The sequence below is a fragment of the Salvelinus sp. IW2-2015 genome, linkage group LG13 (genome assembly GCF_002910315.2).
Source record: "Salvelinus sp. IW2-2015 linkage group LG13, ASM291031v2, whole genome shotgun sequence".
NCBI lineage: Eukaryota > Metazoa > Chordata > Actinopteri > Salmoniformes > Salmonidae > Salvelinus > Salvelinus sp. IW2-2015.
This window is the reverse complement of record NC_036853.1, coordinates 6352413-6362498: the sequence shown is the minus strand read 5'-3', so window position 1 is coordinate 6362498 and position 10086 is coordinate 6352413. Positions and strand designations below refer to the sequence as shown.

General features: G+C 46.3%; 1 pseudogene; it reads right to left on the bottom strand.

Annotated features, from left to right (window-relative positions):
• LOC111971801 (tight junction protein ZO-1-like) overlaps positions 1 to 10086 on the bottom strand; it is a 34982-nt pseudogene that overhangs the window by 12331 nt on the left and 12565 nt on the right.

The following is a 10086-nucleotide window of genomic DNA, read 5'->3' as shown; positions in this document are numbered from 1 at the left end:
GTGTACCTGTTGTAGGATTTGGGTAGTGTAGTGTACCTGTTGTAGGGGTTATGGGTAGTGTAGTGTACCTGTTGTAAGGGTTATGGGTAGTGTTAGTGTACCTGTTGTAGGGTTATGGTAGTGTAGTGTACCTGTTGTAAGGGTTTTTGGGTAGTGTAGTGTACCTGTTGTAGGGGTTATGGGTAGTGTAGTGTACCTGTTGTAAGGGTTATGGGTAGTGTAGTGTACCTGTTGTAGGGGTTATGGTAGTGTAGTGTACCTGTTTTGTAGGGGTTATGGGTAGTGTACCTGTTGTAGGGGTTATGGGTAGTGTACCTGTTGTAGGGTTATGGGTAGTGTACCTGTTGTAGGGGTTATGGGTAGTGTACCTGTTGTAGGGGTTATGGGTAGTCTACCTGTTGAAGGGGTTATGGGTAGTCTACCTGTTGTAGGGGTTATGGTAGTGTACCTGTTGTAGGGGTTATGGGTAGTGTACCTGTTGTAGGGGTTATGGGTAGTCTACCTGTTGAAGGGGTTATGGGTAGTCTACCTGTTGTAGGGGTTATGGGTAGTGTACCTGTTGTAAGGGTTATGGGTAGTGTACCTGTTGTAGGGTTATGGGTAGTGTACCTTTGTAGGGGTTATGGGTAGTGTACCTGTTGTAGGGGTTATGGGTAGTGTAGCCTGTTGTAGGGGTTATGGGTAGTGTACCTGTTGTAAGGGTAAGCTAGCTGGGTCTGTGGTGGGAAGCGGTTGACCCCGGGGGTGGGGTTCATGGCCTTGCTGTCGAAGCTGCGGCGGTCAAAGTAGGACAGCTGCTTCCTGTAATACTCCTCATCCTCGTCAGCATCGTAGTGGTTGGAGGAGTGGGACACGTCATCCAGGGGTTTAGACCCAGGGGGATTCTGGGGCTCTGGGGCTCTGAGGGGGAGATGGAGGGAGCGAGGGACAGTCAGAGAGCAGCACAGATAAACGTTTTGCGTTGGGGTCAATTACATTTCAATTCCAGTCAATTCAGAAAGTAAACCAAATTCCAATTGCAATTTTTTTCATTACTTTAAATGGAATTGACCCCAGCCTTGATACACTTACAAATCCATTCCATGGGGTAGAGGGTAGAGTGAGAGACAGGATGACCAGTTAGAGAGCTCCAGAGAGCTCCACAGATCCACACAGACAGATCCACACAGACAGATCCACACAGGAGAAAGTAGAGCAAGCGACAGACAGTCAGTGGATCAGCAAGAGTACAAACATGGATAAACACAGGAGAAGGAGAGAGACAGGTAACTGTACCGATCAATACAGGAGAGAGACCTAAGCGTCCCTCTGTACATGTATTCGCATCGGTAACAAGGTGCATGTTAGCACGTCTCTCTCCTGTATTGCTATTCGGTTACAGTTATCGCGTCCCTCTCTCCTGATCTTGATCGGCTACAGTACACAATCTCTCTTTCTCTCTTGTATTGAGATCGGTAACATCAGTACCTAGTTCTCTTCCTTCACTTGCACTCTGGTGTTTTTCATTGTATCTTGTACTCATTAGGTCTGATCCACTGCACATGTCCTGTACGCTTAGTCTACTTTTCTCTCCTGTGTTGGATGGTCTGATGTGGGATCTTGTTAGAGAGCTCTCTGGAGCTTCAATACTTAACTGGTCATTCTTCCACTGTCTCTATGTGCACTACTCTATCCCTTTACTTTAAAGTTAAAATGGCCCATTGGAAATAAAGATATTGTGAAGATGATCAATAAAAGAGCTGGGGTTCAAAGTTCCATCTTTAATAGTTACTATCAGAGAAAAGATCTGCAAATATAAGAGAAATTTGGTTTGTACTTTCTGAATATGACATGAAGTGAAATGTAATCTGTACAACCCAACGTAACAGATAATTATTCTAGTGCTCTTCTTGACTGTCCCTTCGCTCCATTCAGTTGCCCCTCAGAGCCCCCGATGTCACTCAGAAGTCGCCCTTGCGGGGTCGAAGTTCCTGGGATGGCGTTTTGTCCCCACTTCTGCAACACGCACTGTACGGGAATGGCTGACGAGAAGGATGGAGGGAAGATATCACAGGAAAGCAGCTGTTCGCTAAAAACTATGTTGACCGTCTCGTTATGCATGCTCGGAGACACAGGAGAGGACCGATGACGCTAACTCTGAATACAATGCATTCGGGAAGGTATTCCCGGGGTCACCCAGCTTTGTCACCCTTCACCACAGACCCACCAGCTAGCTTACTTCTCTTTTCCAACAACAGGTACACTATCCATATACTCTACTAACAGGGTACATACTAGACTTCCATAAACCCCTAAACGGCGTACACTCTATCATAAACCCTTCCATACTTAGGTCACATAAAAATGAGCATTAGCCGCGATGAACCAATACAAACAAGATGTAGAGTCTCATCACCTATAACCTATCACTAGCGTAGACTACGCTGCATAAAACACCCTACAAACAGGTACACCCCATAACTTACGCCAGATACACCACCTACAAACAGGGTCACTACCATTAACCTACAAACAGAGAACTCGGACTTCCATTAACCTTCCTAATCAGGTATGTATTCCTATAACCTACATGGACAAAGGTGAAACTACACCCATAACCCTACACAAAACGGTAGACTAACCTCTACACCCCTACTTATTGAACACAGGTACACTGTACATAAGCCTTACAACATGGTAGTACTACCACATGTAACCCTCAAACAGGTTCACCATTTGTATGCTCCCCATAGACTCGTTCAGAACAGGATAAGTATTCGTACACAGTGACCTTACACAGGACATACCTTAGACTAGTGTCACCATTGATTCAACTCCTACATGAACTTTCAAATCTAGGTAGATTAACGCATAAACTATGAGCTCCTACACTGAGTCCACACGGTAACACTCTAGATGGCTCATAAATATAACACACTACAACAGTGTATGTAGACTTCTGGATCATAAACACTTATATGAGCAGGATAAGAAAGACATACCCATCTAACCCTAACAACAGGTAGACTACCCATAACCCCTACAACAAGGTAATCTATACCCATACCCCTACAACAGGTACATACCATAACCCTACAACAGGTAGACTACCCATAACCCCTACAACAGGTAGACACTACCCACAATACACTACACCTACCAACAGGTACTAGTACCCATATAACCGCTACAACAGGTAAAGGCTTTCTCAAACTAAGTTGACTAACCCATAGAACACTACAACGGGTACACTTGACACTACCCACGAGCAAAAACATCCAAGCTTATATAAACGAGGTACGACTATTGAAGGGAATTGTCCGTAAGAAGCTCTGGAGAAGGATGTTACACGACCTGCGCACTTATCTGCAACCCGTACACAACAGGTTACACTCAACACTTATCTCTCCAGCATTGACTTAACAATACAGTGTATAGCCTAACTACAGACATGGAAACCACATTGGCTAGCACGACACGGTAATCACCTACACTACCTAACCTTACAACAGGTACACTACATATAACCATAACCTTCTAAATACTGGTATAGAATTCGCTAGCCCTAACCAACTACAAAAGAGGTACACTGCTACTCCCAATATAGGTAAACCAACACGTAGACAAGACCTACCACTCAACACCTCATCAAAGGTACAGCTAACCGCTAACTCGCTTGTCACCCAGGTAGATCTTAGCCACAATAACCTACACAGCTGGAAGCCTACCAACATTACGCGCTTCAAGCAGGAATAATGGACTCTATACCTCATTAACACGCCGACGCCAAAAGGTACGAGGCTAACTCCTATAAGGGATAACAACCACGTGTAGACTACGCATTAACAGCCCGTACAACAGGTTAAGGACTACGGCGTAAAACGACCGTAATACAGACAGGATAGAACAGAGACGACCCCTAAACTACAAACAGGTAGTACTAACCCACATGAAACCGCACTGACAATCAGGCTTTAGTACCATGAACATAAAACCTCCTTCTACAGACATAGGCTACACAGAGCGCTCAGCTACCATAGAACCCTACCAACGGTAGCATCAACTACATCATTGAGCCCGCCTAACAACAGGGAGACATAAGCAGTTAACACCCTACACTATCAGGCTACCAATACACTACCCATAAGAGACACACAGCCAAGACAAAGACCATAGCACGAGGTAACATTGCACTTACCTCACTGAACGACCATTACAACAGTAAAGTCTCCTCATATGAATAGATCCTCTCTACAACAGGTACACTACACTACCGAGTGGTCTCAGAACCCTTACACCAACGAGGTCACCCAGACTCATGAACATTGCATCTGGATACACCCTACCGACATAAAATAGCACTGGTGTGCACAGCGACAAGGCTCACATCTCACTACATAACCCTTAAACAGGTAAACCACCACTCCATCCATAACCCCTACAACACGGACTCTGAACTCATACGACTTACTTCGAAACGATGTAGCAACTAGGTAGACACTACAGCTACACGCAATAGAACACCTAATACGAAGACGGAGGTACAAATCTACATCTAACCATCAACCCCTACAAAGGTACACTACACATACGCAATGCCAGTATCGCTCGTAGACACAGGGTACATCTATACTAGCATTAGCAAAATACTATTACAATCAAAGTCCCATCAATGCCGAAGATTGACAGATGCTGAGACACCATCATACAGGTGCATCGCCAAAACACGACCGCACAAATCAATGCCCGCAGGTTCTTCCCGGCAACCAAATGTGATACTGTACAATCTGAGAGGTGAGCTAGGATACATTAAATATGAGTCGAGGTCTGAAGATCAACATGTACGCTGGAACATGTGCTGAGTTTTGAGGGGATCATGGTCCTGATGGTTCACGAACGGTTCTTGTTCTTCTTTTCGACTTTAAAATGAAGTTGTTTTTTGAAGTTATTGTGGGATGACTTCATAATAGGTGACTGATGGGAATATGTTAGATTAAATGAATGCTGTTACTGCGAATAATTTCGCATCTGCGATGGGGATCTCAAACACCTTGCTGTACGTATCAATGTGTATAAATTAGGGATGCGGGAGTCATAGTCGAGAAGAGGTGAGTTTGTATCACGAAGTTAGAGAATGTAAGAGGTACGAGCTTGCTACCAAAGAAATCTAGGCTTCGCGATGATCATCCCAGTAGTCGGCAAACGGGGCAGCTCGCCTGAAGTATACCACCGTAAATTCAGCCTGGGAACAACTCGCACTACTGCACCATATAGATGGTAACTGAGCCATGACCTATCTTAATGTCATGTAGCCTTTTTAATTCGCTTATGTAGAGATGTTAGCTTGTAGAAATATCAAATATTGTGATATATTTCTACGTGGCTATAAAGGCATCTCTACCACGCGTTAGTCGTGTGGTAGCACGTTGCTGGCTGTATAGAGAGTGTAAAGGCTAGACATCGCTAGCGCTGTATCACACGCAGCTAAACCTACATCCCTTCACTCTCTCTATCTAGGTGAACTCAATCTCCTCCCATCTCATCTTCCTAGTGACTCACATCCCTTCATCTCTCTCTCGTACGCTGAAGCACAATCCGTTCTTCCTCTTCATCGCAGCTTTTAGTGAAACTCTCAATCCTTACTCTGCCTCTTCCTTCTACCGTTGAAATTCACATCCCTTACCCACTCATACTCTCTAGTGAACTACAGACATACCTATCTCTAGCTCTCCTCTCTAAGCTGAAACTCACAGTCCTTTCCTCCATCGTTCTGTCTATGGTTGATAATCTCACCATCCGATTCTCACACCTTCTCTCGATAAGTGGAACTCGCATCCCTTACCTCGCTCTACTCTTAAGTGAAAACTCACATGTTCCTTCTGCGTCATACTCTCTGAGTGGACGGGTCAGAGATATATATACATTACACATCATTCCCTCTTCTCATCTCGTCAGTAGGAACTGTCACATTCCTTTCCCCTCTATCTCATCATCACTGTCGGAGCTCATAATTCTTTGCTCTCTCATATGATATAGTGGACTTCTCACCATGACTTTCACTTCTTCTCTCTCTATGTGGATCAGATCCCTCCTCTCTCTTTACTCAATGCCTCCCTCTCTCTTAGTAGGACCACATCCACTCCCTCTCTCTCTAGGACCACCCCTTCCTCTCCATCTCTCTAGTGACATCACATCCTTCCCCTCTATCTCTGGTGAACTCACATCCCTTCCCTCTCTCTCTGGTGGAATACATCTCCTTCCCTCTCATTCTAGTGGACTCACATCTTCCCTCTCTCTCTAGTGACTCACATCCTTCCCCTCTCTCTCTAGTGGAACTCACATCCCTTCCTCTCTCTCTCTAGTGGACTCACATCCCTTCCCCTCTCTCTCTAGTGGACTCACATCCTTCCCTCTCTCTCTCTAGTGGACTCACATCCCTTCCCTCTCTCTTCTAGTGGACTCACATCCCTTCCCTCTCTCTCTCTAGTGGACTCACATCCCTTCCCCTCTCTCTTCTAGTGGACTCACATCCCTTCCCTCTCTCTCTCTCGTGGACTCACATCCCTTCCCCTCTCTCTCTCTAGTGACTCACACCTTCCCCTCTCTCTCTCTAGTGGACTCACATCCTTCCCCTCTTCTCTCTAGTGGACTCACATCCCTTCCCCTCTCTCTCTAGTGACTCACATCCCTTCTCTCCTCTCTAGTGAACTCACAGCCCGACCAGCTCGCTCAGCGCCTCTCCCAAACACGATCTCTCGCGGCCTTCGCCCTCTTACCCTCCAGGATCTCCCTCCCAGCCCTACCTGGCCAGAGGTCCCCAGTGGGGGTCAACGGACCGACGCCACCCCAAAACCCTGGAACCACCCCACCCCACACAAGCTACAACCGATATGTCCTAAGTCTTAACACTCCTCGGCCCGGCCCTTCGAGAGGAAGTTTGAGAGCCCCAAGTTCAACCACAACTCTCCTCCCAACGACCTGCCTGATCAGTAGCAGCAAACCCCAAACCCAGTGTGGTCAACAACAACAGCAGGACCACCGCGGCCTGTCTCCTCAGCCCTGGACCACGACAGTGGACTGGACACGTTCACACGCACCATGGACAACAGGGGGCCCAAGTACCAGCAGCACAACAACTTAGTCAACAATGCTGTTCCCAAGGCCATACCTGTCAGGTAAGGATATGGAGGGGACTCAAACCCTGGTCAGGTGATGTTAACGGGGAGCCCAAGAGTTGAAAACCTCTTGACAAGGTGTTTGTTTGGCATGGTTGTTCTAATATGGTCATTTAGCAGACACCTCGTTGTTATGCTCTAGCCCCAGCCTCCGACACCACAAACGGTACATACAGTATCATTAAATCACTGGAACATCCGCAGCATCATCATACAGGCAATTGCCATATTTACAGATGTAATAATCATGGTTCTGAGTAATGACCTTGTAGTGACTCTGTGACTGCTTCTGTGGTGGAGGACTACTTTAGTTCTGACCTTGTAGTGACCGCTTCTGTGGTCGAGGACTACTTTAGTTCTGACCTTGTAGTGACCGCTTCTGTGGTGGAGGACTCCTTTAGTTCTGACCTTGTAGTGAACTCTGTGACTGCTTCCAAGCAATGGCAATAATAATACATCTGAGATAGCATGTTTATGACCTTGTAGGGTTATGTAGGGGGCCTGGTTGTAGGGCCTGGTTATGTAGCAGGGCTATGTAGGGACCTGGTTATGTAGGGCCTGGTTATGTAGGGGCCTGGTTATGTAGGGGCTGGTTATGTAGGGCCTGGTTATGTAGGGACCTGGTTATGTAGCAGGGTTATGTAGCAGGGTTATGTAGGGACCTGGTTATGTAGGGACCTGGTTATGTAGCAGGTTATGTAGGGGCCTGGTATGTAGCAGGGTTACGTAGGGACCTGGTTGTAGCAGGTATTGTAGGACGGTTATGTAGCGGTTATGTAGGGACCTGTTTGTAGCAGGGTTACGTAGGGACTGGTTATGTAGGGACCTGGTTATGTAGCAGGGTTACGTAGGGACCTGGTTATGTAGGGACCTGGTTATGTAGCAGGGTTACGTAGGGACCTGGTTATGTAGGGACCTGGTTATGTAGCAGGGTTACGTAGGGACCTGGTTATGTAGGGACCTGGTTATGTAGCAGGTTACGTAGGGACCTGGTTATGTAGCAGGGTTAGGTAGGGACCTGGTTATGTAGCAGGGTTACGTAGGGACTGGTTATGTAGCAGGGTTACGTAGGGACCTGGTTATGTTAGGGACCTGGTTATGTAGCAGGGCCGTTACGTAGGGACCTGGTTTAGTGGGCCTGGTTACGTAGGACCTGGTTACGTAGGGACTGGTTACGTAGGGACCTGGTTATGTAGGGACCTGGTTATGTAGGGACCTGGTTATGGTAGGGACCTGGTTATGTAGGGACCTGGTTATGTAGCCTGCTGTTGGCATGACTCACTGTTTAGCATCTACCTTCTCCCCCTCTAGATCAGCCCCTCCACCTTTCACCTCTCCTCTCTACCCCAGTGTTCTATACAGTATAGATAGTAACTAACAGTCACATCTCTCTACTACCCAGTGTTTCTATACAGTATAGATAGTAACTAACAGTCACAACTCTCTACCCAGTGTTTATACAGTATAGATAGTAACTAACAGTCCAACTCTCTCTCCCCCAGTGTTCTGGATGATGATGAGGAGGATGAAGGTCACACAGTGGTGGCACAGCCCGGGGATCTTCAACTGTAACGGCGGGGTGCTGAGCTCCATCGAGACGGGAGTCAGCATCATCATCCCCAGGGAGCCATCCCAGACAGCATAGAACAGGAGATCTATTTCAAGGTCTGCGGGACAACAGCATCCTGCCCCCTGGACAAGGAGAAAGGTATGTGTCTAGTGTTTTCTTATTAAACTATTCCCGCTGGATAGTACATCTTACTCTGTTGCTCTAGCAGCAGTCCTGCCAACTCAGGACCCTGGAGACAGGGGTTCGATCCCCTTGGTCATCTCGATTTCCATCCCGTTCAACTGTCTTCCCCCTTTCTCAAGATCTGTCTATCTTAATATGAAAAGGAGAGCAGAGTTCCATTCTCCTAAAGACAAAATTGAAATATATCATTCTTGCCTCTGTCTGTTCCATCCAGGAGAGACCCTGCTGAGCCCTCTGGTGATGTGTGGGCTCACGGTCTTCAGTTCCTGAAGCCGGTGGGAGCTGCGTCTACCTCACTGTGCGTCTATGACCCCGATGGTTGGTCTTTTGCTCTAAAATCCTCCGACTCTCGTCGGGTACGCTGTCCTCTATCTGTCTCTTTTGGGGTTGGGTCGGGGCTTCAAATGGCTTGTGTGATTGTTGGGGGTTGGGTCGGGGCTTCGGGTGGTCTGTGTGATTGGTTGGTGTTGTGATTGAGGAGGGGTCACCATAGAGTTGGATAAGAGTATTTTGAAAAGGTGCGGCGCTGTGTTTCCAACTCTATGGGTGTCGCTGCGGAGCAGGGTCTGGGGTCAGTTCAGTCAGTCAAGTAAATGGAAATTCAAAGTCAATCATTTGCATTTTTCCCCCATTTTTTCCTCCAATGATTTCTCAATAAACCCAAGATTGAGAAACTCTTTAATTCCAATATTTTAAAAACTATTGAAATGGAATTGACCCAACCTGTAAAAGAGTGATCTGGCTTGTTCATCGTCATTATCACTCTTTTGAATAATCTCATCTACTGGTTTCTACTGGCTTCAGGTTCCAGTATTCCATTTCTAGTCACAACATTGCATTTTCTTTATGGGGTTTTATAACAATCTGAACACCTAATTAGTTATTTCCCACAGTAGTTACAATGTGAGGATTATGACATAGTCTGTGTTGTTGTTGCACCTAACATACACTACCATTCAAAAGTTTGGGGTCACTTAGAAATGTCCTTGTTTTCCTGAAATTAGTTGCAAAATGAATAGGAAATATAGTCAAAACGTTAACAAGGTTATTAATAATGTGTCCTTCAAACTTTGCTTTCGTCAAAGAATCACCCATTTGCAGCAATTACAGCCTTGCAGACCTATGACATTCTAGTTGTCAATTTGTTGAGGTTTCTGAAGAGATGTCACCCCCATGCTT